Source organism: Phodopus roborovskii, unplaced genomic scaffold (genome assembly GCF_943737965.1).
Source record: "Phodopus roborovskii unplaced genomic scaffold, PHOROB, whole genome shotgun sequence".
NCBI classification, from domain to species: domain Eukaryota; kingdom Metazoa; phylum Chordata; class Mammalia; order Rodentia; family Cricetidae; genus Phodopus; species Phodopus roborovskii.
In genome coordinates this window covers 4,067,829-4,089,631 of record NW_026126407.1, presented here as the reverse complement: position 1 = coordinate 4,089,631, position 21,803 = coordinate 4,067,829, and positions in this window count along the sequence as shown.

Sequence of the window (21,803 nt, the reverse complement as noted above, 5' to 3'; positions counted from 1 at the left end):
TCCCTCTGAGAGCAGCTGTAAATCCATTTCCTGTCTTGTAATTATGTCCCATGTAGTAATTAGCCTCTTCATATCAATGAAGCTGAATTTCCATGGGTAATGAAGTGAAGCCCCAGTGTGTGAGACAAATTGAAATACAGCTTGGGCAGGTGATGGCCTCCAGATTTCCTTGGGGACAGAGGCTATTTAACCCTTCATATTCAAAGGCCACCGTGTGCCAGGCCTGATGCTGGGTGCCCTTCTTTCTGATCCTTGCTCCCCAGAGTCTGCATCTTTGTCTCCTGGGCTCAGGCCACCTTCTGTCATCAAGCCTTCACTCCCCACAGTTCTGTTCCTCAGGACCCACTTCCTCCATTGTTTCCTAGATACTGTCCTTCAAAGGCAAACAGAATTCTCTGAGTTCAAGACCAGGCTGGTCCACATAGGGAATTAATGGACAGTCAGGACTACACACTGTCAAAAAAAAAAAAAAAAAACAAGTCCTGAGGGCACAAAGGCCTTTCAAGGTCTTAAAGCCATGAAGGCAGTACAGAGCCATCTCTGCAAAAACATTTGGGCTTTCCCTGTACTCTTAGGTAGAGTGAGTGAGGTTGGGCGTATACAATGCAACCTCAGCCTCTGACCTTATGGAAGAACTCAGTTTGAGCAACCCCGACCCTGTCTTTAGCTTCTATCTTTTTTCTTTTTTTCTTTCTTTCTTTTCTTTTCTTTTCTTTTTTTCTTTTTTTTTTTTTTTTCCTGTTCTTTTTGAGACAGTCTCACTAAGTAGCCCAGCATTGGCTAGCCTGGAACTCCATATGTAGACAAGCCAGGCTTTGAACTCATAAAGATCTGCCTGCCTCTGTCTACCAAGTGCTGGGATTAAAGGTGTGCACCACCATGTCTGTCCTCCTTCTTTCTTTCTTGTCCTTATCCTTTCCAGGTTTCTCCCCATTATCGGGCTATTTTAGGGATACCCATTATCCTTTGGTTTTTGTAGAGAATGAAGTGCAGCATACAGAATGCACCTAATCTGTTAGGAAAATTAAGAAAGAGGAAGGACAAGGCATTATCCTTAACCCCCATTTCATTTTTTCTTTCTTTCTTTCTTCTTCTTTTTTTTTTTTTTTTTTTTTTTTTTTTTTTTTTTTTTGTTTTTTGTTTTGTTTTTTGAGATAAGGTTTTTCGGTGTAGTCCTGGCAGTCCTGGAACTTGTTCTGAAGACTAGGCTGGCCTCAAACTCAGAGAGCTGCCTGTCCCAGCCTCCTGCGTGCTAGGATTAAAGGTGTGGACCACCACCATCCGGCTTCTTTCTTTTTTAGACAAATCTTGTGTAGTTCATGCTGGCCTTGAACTCCCTATCTTCTTCCTCTTGCCTCCTATGTGCTGGAATTCCAGGAGTGAACTATCACGTTCAGCTGAACTTTCCTTCCTTTCTTCCTTCCTTCCTTCCTTCCTCTCTCCCTCCCTCCCTCCCTTCCTTTCTCTTTTTCTTTTTTAACGTTTACAGATACTACTTTTAATTATGTGTAGGTTTGTGTGTCTGCATATGGTTTTGTGCATATGAGTGTGGCTGCCAGCAGAGGCCAGAGGCATCAGATCTCCTAGATGGAGCAGGAGAAACAACAGACAGTTGTAAGCTGCCTGGCATGGGTGCTGGGAATTAAACCCAGGAACTCTGGAAGAGCTGTAAGTAGTCTTTACTGCAGATCCATCTCTCTAGGCCCCAGCCTTTCCTTCTAAGATGGTCTCACTGTGTAGTTGGCTCTTGACTCCTCCTGCTTCATCCTCCCAAGTACTGGGCATGCATGATCTAGCCTTGAATCCTTGAACAAGCTACTCAGCTGCTGATTAAGTCCCTTAGACCCCTGATCTCTAAAATGAGGATAAGGATTACTGTCATGCATGTCTCATTGGGCCAAGGAAGAGGTAGGGAGTTTCTGGCTTTCCTGGGGCATGTCTAGGAAAACATATCCATATGTTGGTGTGCATTCCCTACTTGGCACACAGGTGGTCAACTAAATGGAACATGTCCTTTTATCCCTTAGAAATGTAAAACTACTAAACAGGATGATAAATACTACATAAAAATGTCATAATGAAATCCATTATTTTAAATGCTAAGGTTTAGTTAATTGAGGGGGGAAAAGTAGTAACAAGGGTCCTAAAGAATTAGAAATTCTCCAGGAATTTCCAGGCTATGTAGAAAACAGCCTCAGAACTCTAGAGCCAGAGGAGAAGTATCGCCAAGCAGGAGATTTATCTCACGTTCCAATAGCTTACCTCAGAGCTAAATCTACATGTGCATATTTCCTGGCTTCTGTTTCATCCTTTCTATAAACTGCAATGCTGCTACTGGCAGGGCTGAGAGACGCTAAGAATTTCTCTCTCCCCAGTCTGTCCAAAACTATAAACCAATTCTTTTCTTTCCCAATTCCTGACTCCCAGTTTTTTGTTTTTTGTTTTTGTTTTTGTTGTTTTTGTTTTTGTTTTTTTTTTTGGTAAAATAGCAATTAAGAGTGATGAGGGCTCAAGAATATGGGTACTTTCTTATTAGCTGTCTAGACCTTGCACATTTGTTCTCTTGCCTAACCCCAGACATTCTATGAAGGATGTGTCATCTATCTCACATATAAATATGAAAATTGTGGGTCTGAAGACATGGCTCAGGGGTTAAGAGCACTGGCTGTTCTTCCAGAGTATCTGGGTTTGATTCCCAGCACCCATATGGTAGTTTACAACCATCTGTAATTCCAGTTCCTGGGGGTTTGATGCCTTCTGGCATCCATGGGCATCAGACATACACATGGTGCACAGACATACATGTATGCACTTGTACATATAAACAATAAGATAATTTGTAAAAAAGGAGTAAGGAGGTCACCCATGGTCTAATGAATATTACATCCTTTCTTAAGACCAGCATTAATGATTATACTCTCTGTGTGTGTTACATGCATGTATAAGAATGAATGTATGCATGTAAATTAAAGCCAGAGGTTGATATCATGTATCTTCCTTCTTATTTTTTGAGACAGAGTCACTCATTGAACCTAGAATTCATCAGTTTATAAAGCAAGCACTCGACCAACTGTGATTAGTTTTAAATGTGATGGTGGCCCAATCTAGAATCACCTGAAAGAGAGTCTCAATGGGAGTGTTTAGTCTATATTGGCTGTCCCACAAGGTGTGTGTACCGTATTGACTGTATTAGTTGATGTGGGGAGACCCAGGCCACCTTGAGTGGCACCATTCCCTAGGTTTGAGTTGGTGAGTTGGATAGCAGACATGCATACATTCCTTCTCTCTTTTCTCTTGCCTGTGGATGTAACGAGTGCCTCAAGTCCCTCTGACTTCACTTTCACCGAATGATGAAGCATAATCTGGAATTATAATCAAAATGACCCTTTCCTAAATTGCTTTTTGGGTGAGGGGTCAGAATATTTTATCACAGCAAAGAAATAAAATTTATGATACTAAGAATCTCCCCAGCGTTGGGTAAGCTGTTTCTAAGAATTGGGCTTCTGTTTACATCATAGACATATAATCTTAAATTCATACACAAACACCGATTTTCCCAGTTTAGTGGTATCCTGGTTTCATTTCAGTTTCAACAGAAAGTGGCCTAGTGCTTGCAATGAGTAAGCTATGACTTTCAGCTCTGCAGGGCTCCAGTGGGTTTCTTAAGCTGCCCTCTCAATACCAAGCAGAGAGAGCCTTAGTCTAGTCTGTAGTCTTAGAATGGGGTGCCAGGGCTCCTTCCCTAGCAGAACACTTGTAGCTTTACTGGGGGAGGGCAGAGCTAATAATACCTATCTCGTAAGATTATTGCTGGTATTAGAATAAATATTTGCACATAAAGGACAGTGCTAGTGGCTGGGAGTGTAATTCAGCTGTATATGTGTATACTTGTCCATACACACCACGTACCTATTATGCAATGAGCCCTGGGTGCCATTGCTAGTACCATATGAAGCTGGTCATGATGGCATATGACAGACATCCCTTGGAGGATGAATTTGGAGCCAGCCTGGGCTACAAGAGACCTTGTCTCAAACAAAGCATATTAAGGGCTCTGGTAGCTGTCATTTTTACCATATACTCCCAGTCAGATATTTCATGAAGTGCCTTTTATGCACACAATTCTCATTTAGATGGCATGAAAATCCTCCCTGCACAGTGCATGGCAGCCTGGGCTGCTGGTAAGTTTGAGGGTAGCTTGCCCTGCACATTTAGACCTCCTCTCAACAAATAAACACACAAAAAGGTCCTTGTACTCTTATGCATCTTTTTCATCCCGTTGCGGGCCTTCTTCAGGGAAAGCTCTGAAGTCTGAGGGTGGCAGTAATTGGTTTGGATACTTGATGAGAAGTCAGATGGGGTGGCGCTGGGTAACCTTGTGGTGAACTGGATGAGCCCTGTGGTCTCTGGCATTGTCTTCAACTAAGGGTGAGGATATTGTCCTTTAAATGACTTGTAAAGGGTCTCTTTTTGGGGTGTTTGGAAAAGTCAGGTTGAGTTCTGAAGAGTTTTAAGGAGTGAGAACAGTCAGGGTAAAAATAAACATTCATATTAATCCATTATCCTAATGATCATCCTAAAGATAAGCTTGATCAGATATGAGCATGGCTGAGATTGATTTGCCTAAAATAAGAAGCTCATTTGCATTTTTCTGATTTTCCTCTACTTCATTTAGCTACATTAAGGGACAGCTGCAGCTCTTGTCAAGGACAAACATTTGAAATATATGGATATTGCCTGTGTGTATTTATGGGCCTCAGTGTCCTCCCCACCCACCTGTGGGTATTGTAATCTAGAGGAGCAGGGGGACAGCTGAGGGAAGTTCAAGGTGACAGCTCTGACTTGATAATGCAGAGTGAGCTTTTGAAACTTCCATTTGATCACATTTTAAAATTTATACATTGGTGGAATCAAAGAGTATGTCTGGTTCAAAGGGCTTGGAGACGATCCTAGTCTGCAGTCTCCTATGAGGTCATTAACACATCTCCTTTCATTAATCATTCATTATCAACCTAAAGAGACAAGTAGGAGAGATACTTTGCATTCCTATTTACAGATGAGAGAACTGCGGTCCAGTGACGTTAAAGTATATGATTTGGGCCTTGTCCACAGTGTCTAAGATTCCCCAGACCTGGGTCTTAGTGCCTTCCAGGTCAAAATTCCCTGAGCTGGGCCTCAGATGCGTAGAACAGCTCTGAGAACACATTTCTCCTAAAGGAAGGTAGCGTTTTAATGATGCTCGTGACCTCACTTTTATCTATTTCTCCTCAAGACAAGAATATATCTGTGAGCCGCCAAAAAACATTTGTAAGTCGAGTGTGATAGCCCATGCCTTTAATCCCAGCACTTGGGAAGCAGAGGCAGATGGATCTCTGTGAGTTGAGGTCAGTGTGGTGTACAAAGCAAGTTCCTGGCAGCCAGGGCTGTTACACAGAGAAACCCTGTTTCAAAAAACCAAAATAGAAAAACAAAACAAAGAAACATTTGTGTGTGCTTCTTAGCACAAATGATTGTGGGTGATGAAGGCCCTGGAAGCCATAGCCTGAGTGTCAGGGACTCCACGGGCCCTATTCCTACCTTCAACTCCTGGCCTTGCTCCTCTATAACTAGCTGCTCTTCAATGTGATTTTGTGATTCACTTGAGGGAAAGAACCCAAGCTGTGGAATCAGATAGTCGTGAGTGGAGGCTTTGCCTTGGGTGAATGTCAGCTGGTATTTCTGGGGTACTTTCCATGTAGAATTAAACTTATTACCTATGCTGGCTAGTTTTATGTCAACATGACACAAGCTAAAGTCATGGGGGGGGGGGTGGGAAGAGCCTCAATTGAGAATATGCCTCCTTAGGATCAGGCTATAGCTGGGCGGTGGTGGCACATGCCTCTAGTCCTAGCACTTAGGAGGCAGAGGCAGGCAGATATCTGTAGGTTTGAGACCAGCCTGATCTTAGTTCCAGGAAAGGCTCCAAAGCTACAGAGAAACCCTGTCTCAAACCAAAAGGAAAAAAAAAGAAAAAAAAAACAAAAAAAAACAAAAAAAAACAAAAAAAGAAACCAGGCTATAAGCAAGCCTATAGGACATTTTCTTAATTAGAGATTTCTGTGAGAGGGCCCAGCCTGTTATGGGTTTTGGGTTCTGGTAAGCAACATGGAGCAAGCTAACAAGCAACCCCTTCCATGGCCTGTGCATCAGCTCCTGCCAGCAGGTTCCTGCCTTCAGGTCCCTGCTTCCAGATTCTTGTCCTGGCTTCCTTCTATGATGAAAAGTGATGTAGAAATTTAAACTAAGTAAAACTTTTCTTGTCCAAATTGCTTTTCATCATATCAATGGTAACCCTAAACTGGGATATTGTCCTATTTAATTAAGATGCCATTGAACTCCTGATCCTCCTGCTTCTACCTTCCAAGTGCTAGAATTACAGGTGTGTTACAAAACTTCCTTCCCTAGGAGAGATGTAAACAATGTCTACCTATCCTCCTAAGTTCTCAAAGACAAACTGAATTCCACCAGACTTTTCCAGCTGTCACACTCTAGCCCCCTCCTTGGGGCTACAGGCAATTAGGAAAGAATTGCACACAACTTGTTGGGAGGGGTGAGCCCTTGGGTGAAGACCCTGCCCAGCCCTCCTATGAAGGAATGTCACTTCATAGTCAACAAACTAACTGTGAGGATCTTTGCAAGCCAGCACAATAAACTCAAGAAAATGGTGGCAGTTTGGCTGAGAGGATAGTCCTGTATAAGGTGTGTGCCACGCATCATGCCAGGCTAAGTTAACTTGTAAAACTCTGATAATATATTCCTTCAAGAAAAAATAAAACCAAAACACTAGCTGGGCACAGTGGTGCTTGCTGTGCTCTCAGAAGCTAGAAGGCTGAGGCAGGAGAGCAGAGAATGCAGTGGTCAGGGTTAGTAGCAAGACCCATCCATCTTGAGACTGGAGAGATTGTGCAACAGTTCAGAGTGCTTGCTGCTCTATGGTGAGAATCAGAGAAGTCCAGTATACACTTTGGGTGGTTCACAAATGCCTGTCATTCTGGTTCCAAGGGATCTGACTCCCTCTTCTGGCTTCTGTGAGCACTTGCACACACACGTATACACACACACGCACACACACACACACACACACACACACACACACACACACACACCCCACACACACACAAAATAAATTTTTAAAAAGTTAGCGGGAAGAAAATGGGGGGCTGTGGGTGGTGGTGGCACATGCCTTTATCCCAGCACTCAGGAGGCAGAGGCAGATGGATCTCTGTGAGTTCAAGACCAGTCTGGCCTACAAAGTGAGTCCAAGACAGTCAGAGCTGCTATGCAGAGAAACCCTGTCTTGAAAAACAAAACAAACAAAACCCAAATTTAGAAGGCCCTATCTTACAAAGAGAGAAGGTAGGGAAGAAAATGGTCAAGTGTCCTTGCCAGTCCATTTTTCTGCCCTGGGTCTACTTTCCTGGACTCGATTTTGGCAGCTGCATGTACCCTCAGAGACTGGGTAGAAGTACAAGCAAACAGACAGATGTGCCATTCAACTCTGTGTGAGGGGTGAAGAGTTAAGGAGTTGGAAATCCCATGCATAAGACCACAGTCCAGTGTCGACGTTTGTGATATGAACATGCGGGCTGGTTTTAGGCAAACATGCTATATTCCTCTGCTTTACCTGGTTTTATTTCAGCTACCAGACACCCTTGGGATGTAGCATCAACTGTCTCCTCTAGAGGATGCTCCTTCCACTGCCCCTCTCCCCACTAAAGGCTAATCATTTGCTTCTTTGCCCTTCCATACCTCTCACTAGTTATTACTGCTGCTATGGTCATGAATTCTTGTCGTAGGTCTTTGTGGTGCTGGGGATCAAGCTTGGAGCCTTCTAAATGCTAGGCAAGGAATGTTATTGGGTGGGAATCAAGATTCACTAGACTCAGTACAAGTTAAGTGAACTTTCTTCAGGGAGAAGTCACTTACGCAAGAAGCAGGTGACTGCCGCAAGTTCCCTCTCCAAGGATCCACCCAGACTGTCCTCTGTGACCAGACTGGAAGCAAAAGAGAGCCACCTGTCCCGACCCCAGACCTAAAACCCATTCTCCCTCACGTCCACACCTGTGACCACACCCAAGTGCAGGCAGGGTACATATCTCACTACAGGATGTGCCATTCAGCCTCCACTCCATATACAAACTACCCATATTCCACATAGTTACAAAGGTCCCAGGAGAATATCCCTCTATTCTCCTCTCCCTGACTGTCCACTGATCACCAGTTTGAATAAACAAAACAAAAAAATAGCCAAGCCAGGACCAGCATGCTCTTGAACGATTCCTTTGCTTTTCTATCACCTAACAATGCTCTTGGAGTTGTTTCATAGCACAGCATAAAGAAACCCTTTATTCTCTTTCCTATGGCAGAGTGCTCTTTGTGTGGGTACACTATCATTCCCGGAGCCAGCCTCCTGTTGGTAGACATTTAGGTCATTCCCAACCTTTTGCCATTGCAGACAATGCCGTATTGAATAGCATTGTCAGTGCGTCATTGTGCCCATGTGGGTGTGTATTTGCGAGATAAATCCTTGCAAGTGGGATTTCTGGGTGAAAGGATGTGTGTATTCATGATTTCAGGTATCATTGCTGGGCCGTTTGTCTTCAGCGCTGCACCTGCTATTGTCACTTTCTCGCCATCCATGAAGGATGGAGTCTCTCTGTCCCAGTCTTAGACTCGGTCCTTCCAACTCCCCTTCCCTGCAATGTCCTGTCTCATGAGTCTACCTGGTGCTATTATTTTTTAAATGTTAGCCCAAAAACCCTATCACAGCACACATACTCTGGCCCCTCATTGCTGACTCATCTCTGCTCCGCTGGTTACCGAAGTCCTTAGGGTACAAAGTACCCAATAGGTCACTGATGTGAAGTACTTCACATAGGTGCTCAAGCACTGAGCAGTCAAAGCTTATTGTCTCTGGGAGTTTAGGTATCTTTTTGCAGTTTTCTTGGGTGTGCAGTTTTTATGGAGTCTGTAGCCCAGGCTGGACTCAAAAGTTCTCTGGAGCCAATGGTGACCTTGAACTTCAAATCCTTTTGTACAAGTACAAGGGTAACCGGCATATGCTACCACATCTGGTTTATGTGGTATTAGGGGTGCAATCAGGAACTCCTGAATGCTAGGCAATCACTCTGCCAACTAAGCTCCAGCTCCAGCCTCCACTCACTTTTGGAACTCTGGGTCCCTCAACTATTGGAGCCCAGCTAAAAGCTCAGTGTCACACTACCCCAGAGATGACCGAAGCAGATGGCAGGGTGTCTCTGAGGCTGTGGGTTCTGATCATCCTAAGCCCCCTCCCCTGAGGAGTCTCATCTTTCAGGCTCTTTCCCTTTTGTCTGAGCTGGAAGACTAAGCCTCATCTTGTGTAAAAACCTATGCTGCCCCCACTCCACAAATGAAACTGTCACCCTCCAGATTATTGCTGTCTGGAAGGGCAGGAGCAGAATCTGGCCCCAGGCAAGCAAGTGCAGCGAGTCAGGTGGGAGTAATCCCCAGTGCCTGACGTGGGGGAGGGGGCAGCAGATGGCTCCCTAGGCAAGCCTTGAAAGCCAGGATTAAAAAGTAATTTTCAGAGCGCTAGAAGCGGGACTGCAGATTTGGGTCACCACACTTAACTCTTTCCTGACCTCAGAGCTGACAGGAGGTGTCCTACCTAGGGGTGGGGCCTGATTAAAACTTCATAGTGCCCGACTTGAGGCCTCAGGGACAACACCTGGCAATTACAGGGGCTCTAAGTCAAGCCTTGAGGGGACAAACTCAGGAGCCTGTCCCCTTGGGTCATATAAAAGCCCTTAAGTGACACCTTGTCCTGTTATCTAAGGTATTGCAGGTAGTTTTGTGCCAGAGGGAAGTTATTGTCCCCTCCATTCCTGCCCTGCTGTTTTTCCTCCAGATAAGACCTTTACTACCTGGTTTTGTTCCCCTTCTCCAGCTCACCCCTATCCCACCCCGTAAGTATTTATCCAAATGCCAGTGTACTGAACTAGGAAAGATTTTTCACAAGGAAAGGTTGTCCTCCCATACCGCTGAACTATGAGACTTTGACAGTTTCCCCTTTTCTCTTTGGTTGCCAGGAAACCCAAAGCCAAGTTCCCCAATGAATCCCATAATCTCCATGAATGCATTTTCTTTTTCTACACATCTTGCTAATCTATTCTAATTTATGTTTTCCCTTGGTCCTGGTTGTACTTTTTTGTTTGTTTATATTCTGCTGTATTGTTGAAGGGATGTCCTGTATGTTGTACCAAATCCTTTGTGTAACCAGATGAAATAAGTCAATGCAGAAAGATTTCATTTGTAGTTTTCATTTCAACTTTTAAGATCAATATCTATTACAAATCCTGTAGGGGATTAGAGGCTGACGCAGGTAAAATTTACTTAAACATTTTTTAACCTATTATGTGCTGGATATTATTCTGTCATCTCTTCCAATGATTTTCTGACATATATAATTAAATGGGACCCCACAAAGCATTTAGTGCTGCCCTAGCTATTCTTTTTGGAGGGAGCGTGCTGAGAACAGGATGTTGGTGTAGCCAGGCTATCCCTGAACTGGGAATCCTCCTGACTCCACCTCTAGAGTGCTGGGATAGAAGGCCTACACCACCACCTCCAGAAAAGGCCGCTATCGGCAGATGATACTAATGTGTATATGTGTGTACCTTTGCAAGTTATGTACACCACATCCACATGCATGAGGAGGAGGCCAGAGGAGAGTGTTTTTATCCCCTGACCCAGGCAGTTGTGAGCTGCCTGGTGAACCCCACACAGGTAAGTACTTTTTTTTTTTAAGATTTATTTATTATGTATACAGTGTTTCTGCCTGCATGTACAAGAGGGCACCAGGTCTTATGACAGATGGTTGTAAACCAACATGTGGTTGCTGGGAATTGAACTCAGGACCTTTGAAAGAGTAGGCACTGCTTTTAACCACTGAGCCATCTCTCCAGCCCCATTAAGTACTCTTCACCACTGAGCCAGATCATCCATCCAGGCCTTCATCTGTGCAAGGTTAATGGATGACAAAACAAAAGCAGAACTGAGAGCCTGGCACAGGTAGGTGGAGCATGCATTCCTTGCTTCATTCAGTAACTACCTCTTTATCTCTCAATGGGAAGCCACTCCCAGTACATCTGTGCTCCCTTTGCTCTGGGCCAGGCCTTACCCTGTGTGCAAGTGACCCAGATAGGGCCATTAGTGCTCTGTATTCACCCCTGGAATTGGCTCAGCATGTAACATGTGGCCCACGTGGGTCCAAAGTGAAGCCTGGGGTCTGTGTGGGTGCTATTGGGAGGAGTGTTGCTTTCCTTACTGCAAAGTGGGAGTCTGGCCATATGCATGACTGAAGTTTGGGCAGCCATCCTCCCACCCTGAGCAGATGCCCATCTGACAGGGGGCCAACATAGAGGAAGTGGAGTCTAGAGGCAAAGAGAGGAGTGATGACACATCCTGAGGACTTTATTTATTGCCTAGATGCAGCCATACTAGAAGCCAGCAAGATCTGTCCCAGGATAGATGGTTCAGTTCTAAGCCAGCAAATTCTCCCTCTCCCTCCCCCTCCCCCTCCCCGCTCCCCTCCCCCTTCCCCTTCCCCTCCCCTCCCCCTGCCCCTCCCTCTCCCTCTCCTTCTCCCCCCCCTCACTGCAGATACAATGTGACCTTCTACATCATGCTTCTGCCACCATACCTCTCCCACTATGACGGACTGTACCCTCAATTTCTGAGCCAAGAACCCTTTCTTCCTTAAGTTGCTTTTGTCTTGTCAGCTCTTTTGTAACAATCATGAGAAAAGTAACTACTATAGCTTCTAATCACTTATAACAACAACCAAACAGCCAGGCGTTGGTGACCCATGCCCTTAGTCCCAGCACTCTGGAGGCAGAGGCCAGCAAATCTCTGTGAGTTCCAGGCCAGCCTGGTCTACAGAGCTCCAATGCAATACAGAGAAACCCTGTCTCAAAAAACAAAAAAACAAAACAAAACAAAAACCCAAACACACAAACACCCTGACTTATATACAATTCTCAATAAATTTTCATTTCCACTAAATGGACCTGCTCAATATTGAAGCTAATGAGTGGCGGCATTCATAGTTGAAGCCAACGTCGGCTACAAGCCTGTGCACATCATGTTCGTAGAGACTCGCAGTTGGGGTGCCAGACAGAAACAAATGAAACAGGTGGATCCAGAATTACCAAGGATGGCCAGCCATGCCATAAGAGCTGGGGCACCTTCTCTCTGCCCTCCTCAAACCTGTGTGAGGCATGGGAAAAGCTGATTCACAGACATGCCAACTCCCTTCCTCCTGGACCAGGAGCTCCGACCTCTGCTCTAATAAAGGAGAAAGGTACTTTGAGGACACCCTGGGAGGTGTCTTCTGTGGCAGAGGTTGTAAAATGTCCTGCAAAAGCTTGTGTGTTTGAATACTTGGTTCCCAGCTGGCTGAACTTGGGAAGAAGCTTGTGGAACTTTGCAGAGGTGAAACCACACTGGAGGAATTGGGTCGCTGGAGACAAGCTTTGAGGTTTTGTAGGCCACAGCCATATTCGATTTGCTCTGTTTCCTGAGTGTGACTGCAGTGTGACCACACGCCATTCTTTTCCTCCTCTGATGGAGTATTCCCCTCTCTGAAACCATAAGCCAAAGTAAACGTTCTTTCCTAATGTTGCCTCTGTCAGGTATTTTGTCACAGTCCTGAAAAAAGTAACCAGTACAGTCACCCAGAGATTGTCTCTGTGTGGCCTGCCAGCCCAGTGCAGCTGTCCCGCATGTAGTTAATATATAAGTACTCAGAAGCTAGGGTTTAGGTTAGGGCCTGACCTGAAGCCATGGTCCCAGAGGGTACAACTACAGCTTGAGCTGGAGCAGATCTTCCCTGTGGTCATGGAAACATCATCCATGTGATGCTGGTTTGGTTGGCGGACAGATTGCAAGAGTTTCAGCGTCACAGAGGATTCCACTAGGATTTCAAAGGAAAGACCTAGGAAGCCAGGCAGTGTATGGCAGAGCCCAAGTCCCTGCAGGCTGCTCCTGAGAGATCAGTACAGGATGCTGTGAAGGTCAAGCCGTGGGTGCAATAAAGAGCCCAGTATTTTCGTGGAACCCGCAGAGAAAGAGCATGGCGATCATAAGACAGAGGTCATATGGACAGCAACCAGAAATTCTGGATGCGCCAGGCTGCCTAAGCTTACTGGAGGTCATAGCAGGACACCATGTACCCCAGATGCCAGGCATAGAGCTACAGCATTTGGAGCCTTCCCTGCTGTGTTTTCATCTTGCTTTGATATCATCCCTCCTTCCTAGGCCCCTGTTTCTTCCTTCAGGGCTAAGAATCTGTACTCTTTGTCACCATATATTAGAAGCACGACTCACTATTTTCCAGGTGCTCACAGAAAATAATTTTGCTTGAGTTTCAGAGGAGACTTTGAACTTGAATCTTTAAATAGTATTAGAACTGTTTAGAGCACAGGAGCTCTTGAAGATAAACTGATTATATTTTGCATTATGAAGTAAGTGACCTTGAGTCCTTTGAGGACCTAGGTGGAAAGTTATGATTAAGAAGACATGTTTGGGTGTTGGGGTCATGGGGCAGACTTGTGATGGTTGATACTGATTGACAACCTGGTTAGGCTGAGAACCACCAAAATCAGGAAAGCATGCATCTGGGTGTGTCTGTAAGGATGTCACTAGAGAGAACTTACTAAGTGGAGAGACCCACCCTGATTGTGGGTAGCGCAAAGTTTGAGTGTACAGATGGGAAGCAAGGAGAAAATCTGTTAGCAACAGGCTTTCTCTCTCTCTGTCTGTTCCTGGTCCCCATAGTGTGAACTGCTCTACTCTGCCATGTTCTCCCTAGTATGACCGACTGAACCCCTCAAAACTGTGATTCAAAAATAACCTCTTCCTCCCTTATATTATTTCTCTGGGGCATTTATCATAGAGACAAAAAGTCTAGCACACAGCATATGGCTGATCTCTTTGGCTGAGTCATTGTCCTTCCCAAGATGAGCATCTCCATTGTAAAAGGAAGATGACGTTTGACAAATGAGGTACCGATGGGCTCTCGTACATCACCAGAGCAGCCGGCTGCTGCAGGACAGCCGTTTCTGGACAGCTGCAGGCCTGGGTCTCCTTCTCTGGCACATCAGGGAGTTTGCCAGGGTGTCTGTGAATGGGTCCAGTCTCTGTGGCTCTGGAAAGACCCTGCTCCCCGAATGAGAGACTCTGCATTGCCTACACTGTCACCAGAGGCCACCTCTGGGCTGCCCCTCTGAATGCTTTACCACTCCCCCGACTCCTGGTGAGGAGGGGAAACCTTTGTCATGCCTGATTTTTGTGCCATGGTAACCTTGTAAGAAAAGAGAACACAGTGAGTATTGGGAAGAGTGGGTCTCTAGGTCTGCAGTACTGCCTACAGCGCATCTCTTTACCTAGGAAAGTACACCAAGTTACCTGGCAGAAGGGAACAGTCAGAAGCCCTCTTAAGGACATTTGTAACAAGTGTTACAGGAAACACATTCAAAAGAAAACTGCCCATTGGGACAGAATTCTGTAAAAGAGTTACTTGACTAGTTGTGCTCGCTCTGGGCAAGACTCAGCCCAAATAAATCTTCAGCCAGACTCCCCTGTTCAGAATCTAAAAAGCAAAGGGATGGTGAGGGCAATATTTAAAAACTAGCCTTAAAGACTCAGGAGATGCCTTGGTGGGTAAAGTACCTACTGAATAAGCATGAGGACCTGAGTTCAAATCCCTGGGACCCACATTACCACATTAAAAAAACAGACATGGGCCGGTCGTTGGTGGCACACACCTTTAATCCCAGCACTTGTGAGGCAGAGGCAGGCAGATCTTTTGTGAGTTTGACGCCAGCCTGGTCCAAAGGGCAAGTTCCAGGATAGGATCCAAAGCTCACAGAGAAAACCTGTCTCAAAAGACAAACAAAACAAAACAAAACACAAGCAAACATGTTGTTTGCTCTGAAGGAGTAGACAGGAGGATCCCAAGGGCTTACTGACCAGCCAGCCAAGCAGAAAACTCTGGGTTCAGTGACAGAGCTTGCTTCAAATAAATAAATAACTTGGAGAGCAGTAGAAGATACATGAAGTTGACCTCTGGTGTACCCACAATCATACACAGACACACAGGGACACATACACACATACATACAAAGAGGGGTCAAGTATACATACAGAAATAAAAATTAGCAATTTAAAAAGTGCTTTAAAACGCTAGCTTAGAATAACATAAAATGCTATGTATATGTCTATATACATATAAGTACTTGCTATTGACTAAATATTTGTGCCTCTTTGCCAGTTATTACACTGAGCCCTACATCTCCGTATCACTGTACTCTGAGGCTTAAGAAAAATAATTAAGGTTATATGTGGCCATAAGGATGAAGCCCTGATCCAACAGAATTAGTGACTGCATAAGGAAAGACACTAGGAAGAAAAGGCTATGTGAGGACATAGAGAGGCGGTGGCCTCCCCCCATCAAGCCAAGAAGAATGGTTTTACTAGAATTAACATTACCAAATTAAGTAGAACCTGATCTTGAAGTTTGTAGCTTCTAAAATTAAGTAATTTTCTGCTGTTTAAGGTTCTCAATCTATGGTATTTTGTCATGGTGAGCTGAGCTTATGAATATATATGTATGCACATCTACAAAGAGAAAGAAAATTATAGGGGCTGGAAAGACGAGTCAGGAGTCAGTGGATAAGAGTACATGCTGCCCTTCCAAAAGACAAAGGTTCATTTCCCAGTATTGGGCAATTCACAACTGGGTCTAACTGCAGCTCCAGGGCCTTCATGAGTACCTGCATCCATGTGCATATACCTGCATGTAGCCAAAACACACACACATGCACATATTTAAAAATAAAAACAAAAAGTTAAAGCATACAGGTTTTTTATGCAATTTTTCGTTTGTTTTTGGGGGGTTGGGTTTTGTTGTTGTTGTTGTTGTTTTGTTTTTTGGTTTTTCGAGACAGGGTTTCTCTGTGGTTTTGGAGGCTGTCCTGGAACTAGCTCTTGTAGACAAGGCTGGTCTCCAACTCACAGAGATCCACCTGCCTCTGTCTCCCAAGTACTGAGATTAAAGGTGTGTGCCACCACTGCCCGGAAAGTATACAGTTTTTTAAAGAAAGAAATAAAATTACATTATTTAATTGTAAATTCCATGTTGCCAATTGAATCTTACAAGTTTTTTAAAGAAAGAAATAAAATTACATTATTTAATTGTAAATTCCATGTTGCCAATTGAATCTTACAGTACTTCTCTCTTGCCTGTTGCAAAACTATTAGAACTAAACTGGTTTTAATTCAATCATAATTGGACAAAAATCACACACACACACACACACACACACACACACGCACGCACGCACGCACGCACGCACGCTCGCACGCTCGCATGCACGCACACACAAATCTGGGCCAATTGGCAAAGAAGGTGCTCGTGCCATGGATGAGTGAGTCAAATTCCAGAATGTTCAGTAGTAGAGTGCTTATTCAGCATTTAAGAAGCTGGAGTTCAAGCCTTAGTACTGAAAAAAGAAGGAGGAGGAGAAGGAGAAGGAGAAGGAGGAGGAGAAGAAGCAGTGTTTATAACAATTAACCAGTTTGTGGCAACACTTGGGAGGCAGAGGCAGGGGGATGATGAGTTCCAGCTAATTTGACCTATATATCCTGACCCTGTCTCAAAGAGCAAAACAAATTGCACCACCAATAAAACAGCTTGCAAATTTTCTGAAAATTTAGCAGCTGGCTCTTGTGAGCTAGTAGAAGCAGTTCACTGTCAAAGATCTTTACACTGAGCTCCACCTTTCAAAGCAAACTAGATCAATTGGCCAGCATGCTAATAACAGTGGAAGAGCAGCTCCACTTTCATAAGTGACATCATTAGCGATGTGGCTGAGTTATTTGGCTTAGAGTGGATTCCCTAGGCCAATGACTCTTAAAATGTCATCCCTGTACCAGCAGACTCAACATCACCTTAAACTCTACAAATGCAACTCTGGCCCACTGCAGACTACTGAGTCTGGGCCTCTGGGGACATGGCCCTGCAACACATCTCTGATGCTTCTGGTGATGTTCAAGGTGTCGCTGATGCATCCTCAAGTTTGATGTTCTTTTCAGAAGAGGGCAGTTTGAATTGTTCTGCCCTTTGGTGACCCATGCATTGTTCTTGCCCCCTGCTGTAGGTGATGAGTGTCAGCTTTAATATTCAGAACCCTTGTTACTACTCCAGGCCAGCTCACACAGCAGTGGTTAGGAAAAGAGTTCTCATCAATCGGTCCTGTGCCAGGCTTCACCTCCATCCAATAGGCTTTGCAAAAACAGTGCTGGAGTAGAGAGCTGCTGGCAGTCTCTCTGCCCCCAGGGCTTATGCTTGTGTCTGTGTTCCTCTGCACTGTGAACACAGCAGGGGCTGTTTAAATTGTTGGCAGTCTGCAGAGGGGCTTCCTGCTTGGATTCAGAACTCATCCCAGATGCCCCACTTATTCTGCCCTGTGACCCGGACTCTGTTCTGTAGTGGAGCATTCTTCTTTTGCTACAAATGAGCTGAAATCAGAGAAATCCTGGGTCAAACCAGCTTAAATAAGTCGTCCTATTATTTTCCATGAATACCCCACACGCACATAGTTTTTTTTTTTTTTTTATTGCAATGCTGTTTATCAAAACCAAGACTTGGACATGCTAGGCAAGCAACCTACCACTGGACTATTCCATGAGCTGTTATTAGTTTTCATAACTTAAGAGCATGGGCTCCAAGTTCTTTGAAAAGTTTATTTATTTTGTGAGGGCCACATCATAGTGTTCGTGGGGGAGCAAGAGAACAACTCCTGGAAGTGATTTTCTCATTCTAGCATGGCGGGCCTGGAGATGAAACTCGGATTGTTAGGCTTGGTGGCAGGGTCTTTACACTCATCCTGTTTCCAGAGGATGGTATGCTGTGTTGAATCTTAGAGACTGAACAGGATTTAGAATGAACAGCCAGGAGAAAGAACGTTGGAAAATTGCCCTAGGATGCTGGAAATATTGCAAAGGCCAGAGATGTGAAAGAACAGGGTGTACATGTTCTAGGAGGTTCGATTTGTCAGGAGAGAGTGATGAGAAGCTGGGTGGTGACCTGTGGCACCATCATGAAGTGCCTGGAGTCCTAATATTGGTGTTAGCTTTTTATCTAGGTGCATGGTGCATGCCTATAATCCCAGCATTCTGGAGGCTCAGACAGGAGGATTAGGAGCTTCAGGCCTGTCTTGCTAGTTCATGTATCCAAACAAATAAACGAATAAATAAATAAATAAAACCAGAAGTATAAAAACGACAACAGAGCATAGCCTAAACTGAATATGATGGTACACACCTGTAATCCCATCATCAGGAGGTAGAGGGAAGAAGATCAGAAGTTTGAGGTGGTCATCAGCTGCAGGGTGAGTGTTCAAGGCCAGCCTGAGCCAAATGAGACCACCTCAAAAACAAAAAGTAAGTAAGTAAATTGATGAATAAACAAATGTACTCTATCCTGATGATCAGAGGGGTTTTAAGCCCAGTGCTGATGTGATCCCATTCATGCTATTGTGTAGCGGACAGATAGGCAGAGGAAGACTGGTAGGAGGAAGGCACTTCTGAGCCCATTAAGCAAGGGGTGGTAGTCTAAACTGAGGTGATAACAGGGACTGGAGAAGAGAAAATGGCCTTGATAGAGCCTGTGGGACAAGGCACAATGTAGCTCAGTCCCAGGAACGTGTCACAGAATCAGATGGGTCAGAGCTGGACTGGCAGGGATAGGACTGAGAGGACTCCAGTCCTTGCTGGCCTTTCCTTTCTGTGCTCTTAACCCCTCTCCCCACCTCTACACACATACCAGGGTATTCCGAAGCATTTCCAGGCTTTGTGTCCCCCCTCCCAAATTTCAAGCCTCCCCAGCTTCCCCCAGGAAACATAAAGCTGAAGCTAAAAGCTCCAAGCTCTTGGCAGAAATAAGATGTGATGAAAAATGAACAGCAGCTTTCAATGTAATTTTTGATTAATTGCTCCAAAGATGTCACACACACACACACACACACACACACACACATACACACAACCCCAATAAAACCACTCACTCTGTCTCTTAGTGCACCAGGAAAAGGAAGATTTTCAGAAAAAATTGAATGTTGATATTGGGGCCTTTTGAATACGTGTGAAGGAGTGAGGTATAGGAGCACATTTCTTTAATCCCCAGCACTGGAGAGGCAGGGGAGGGCAAACCTCTGAGTTCAAGGCCAACCTGGTCTATAAGTTCCATGGCAGTCAGAGCTACACAGAGAAACTCTTTCTTAACAAAAACAACCCAAAAAGAAGTGTAGAAGTATTAGGGAAGTGACACCTTGCAAGGAGGTGCTAAAACCTCATTGTGGTTTCATTTTGTTTTCTGGTGTGTGTGTTTGTGTGTGTGTGGTGTTGTTGTTGCTGTTCATAGAGTGAAATCAGACCCAAAAGAGCATTCAACAAATTTGCAAAGGGTTTGTGAACCAACACCTTGCAGAGTGCATGATCAAGCCAGTAAAAGCCTGGAACTTCAGCCTGGGAAGATACATGGCTAATTTCTTTGCCCTCTGGTTATTATGCTGGACCCCTGCACAACTGAAGAGAATAGCATTGCCCAAGGGGGCTGGAAATTGTTTGCCAGGTAACCTATTCCAGGGTGGGTGAAGGCCAGAAAGACAAGAACCATTGGTGCCAGTGTTAATAATCAATCATGCAAAATGGGGCTCTTTCCTAGGGACTGTTTCTCTGATCCCTCCCAGTCTGGCTTTTTCTTTGTTCTTGACTCCTCTTAGCTGCTTACATATGCCCATATACCCAGGTATCTCAACAAAGTGTACATATAATGTGAACCCACTCAGCCAAATCTAAAACTGGTCATTGTTAGTTTGTTTATGTAAGTATTCATTCATATTGCTGTTTTTTATTTTGTTTTTGTGGTAGTGGGGGAATTAAAACAATAATTTGTTTGTTTTTTGTTTTTTGAGACAGGGTTTCTCTGCATAGCTTAGCAGTCCACCCTGGAACTCACTCTATAGACCAGGATGACCTTGAACTCACAGAGATCTGCCTGCCTCTGCCTCCTGAGTGCTGGGATTAAAGGCATGCACCACCATGTCTGGCAACACTTGGGACTTAATTTTTTTAAATGTTTATTTATTTTGTGTATATAAGCATTCCTGCCAAGGTGAGTGTGAGTCAGGGGATGACTTGTGGAAATCATATATTCCTTGACCATGTTGGGCTGGGAGTAGAACCTGGGTCTCCAGGGTTGGCAGTAAGAGCTCTTAGCTACTGTAAAGTCTGTTTAAGTTCAGGTTGGTCTTATATTGGCAATACTAGTCTCATTCTGCCTGTGCCTCCTGAGCACTGGGGTTACAGGCATGCAACACCATCCCATTGTTTCAGACCCAAGCAGGCACACACATACGTGTTAGCTATGGACAACATTAGCCTGGGTCCTTTACAAAGAAGATGCCTGGCCTGAGAGAGCACATGCCACAAGGTATTACAAAGCTTCATTATTTCACAGGTCCCTACAACCTGACTTGGCCTCTCATATGTATTCCTTTTTTTTTTTTTTTTTTTTTTTTTTAAATCGCTCATTTAGGCCTTTGTGTTGGACAAACTGCTCCCGTTGTGCTGGCTCTGTTTGCTGTAATGACAGGCAAAGGCTGGTACCTCTCACATGACTTTGGCTGTTGTGTTGGGGGTGGAGATGGCGGTGGGTGCTGCTGCTGCTGCTTTAGGTGCCATTTGAGTGGGTGCAGTGGTGTTGGGTTCGGTGGACTCTTTCCCGAACGCCATGCACTTGTGAAGGCGGTTTGTGCTGAGAGCCATTTGTTTCTTCACCTTGCAAGCTGCCAGATGCCGCGTCTCTCTGCAAAGCTGACTCCCAAGCATGTAACACTGCTAAACACCGCCTTAGGTACCTGTCTTCCAACCCAAGCCTGTCTCATAAGGCTCTCACCCTCTCAGTTCAGTGTGTCTTGTCTAGCCGGAAGCAGTCGGGCAGGGCAGACTGCTGTGTCTTCTTTGATAGGGCTGCCACAAGTCAGGGAGGCAGGAAGTGTCTGAAGGCAGAAGTTCATCAGCTCAGTATTGGGTAGGCAGCTGGCTCCAGGGACCAGGAGGGTAACCAGGGGGTGCCTCCAGGAAACTCTTCTTCAAGGGCCCAGGCCATTTGAGCTTCTGGCCTTGGTGGAACCACCTACAGAGTGGGTGGTGGAGGTGGTAAGGGAGGCTGGTAATCTGAGGAGAGTGGAGACACCAAATGTGTGCAGACCATTGCTGCTTTTGGAACCGAAATGGCCACTGTCTCAGGTCAAGCAGCCCCAGAAGCCTGCCCATCTTACTGCCTGCAGTTTATAAAAGGGCCTGGGGTTAAATAAACCCAAGAAACACTGAGTTAAATAAAGCATCACCTATTTATGCAAGTGACAGATCTCAAGCTCATACTTCACTGAAGAGCACTGTAAATCTTTAAACAGGGATGCGGGGGTATCTAACCTTTTGACACTGAGACTTGATGGTATCATCTACAAAGTTCACACTTTGAAAGTGGTACAATCCAGTTACCAAAAAAGTAATAATAATTAAGTCTCAAGCAGAGTGTGGAGGCATTTGTTTTTAATAACTTGAGAGGCATAGACAGTTGAGTTAAAGGCCACACTGGTCCTACACAGCAAGCTCCAGGCCATCCAGGGCTACATAGTGAGACTGTGACTGGAAAC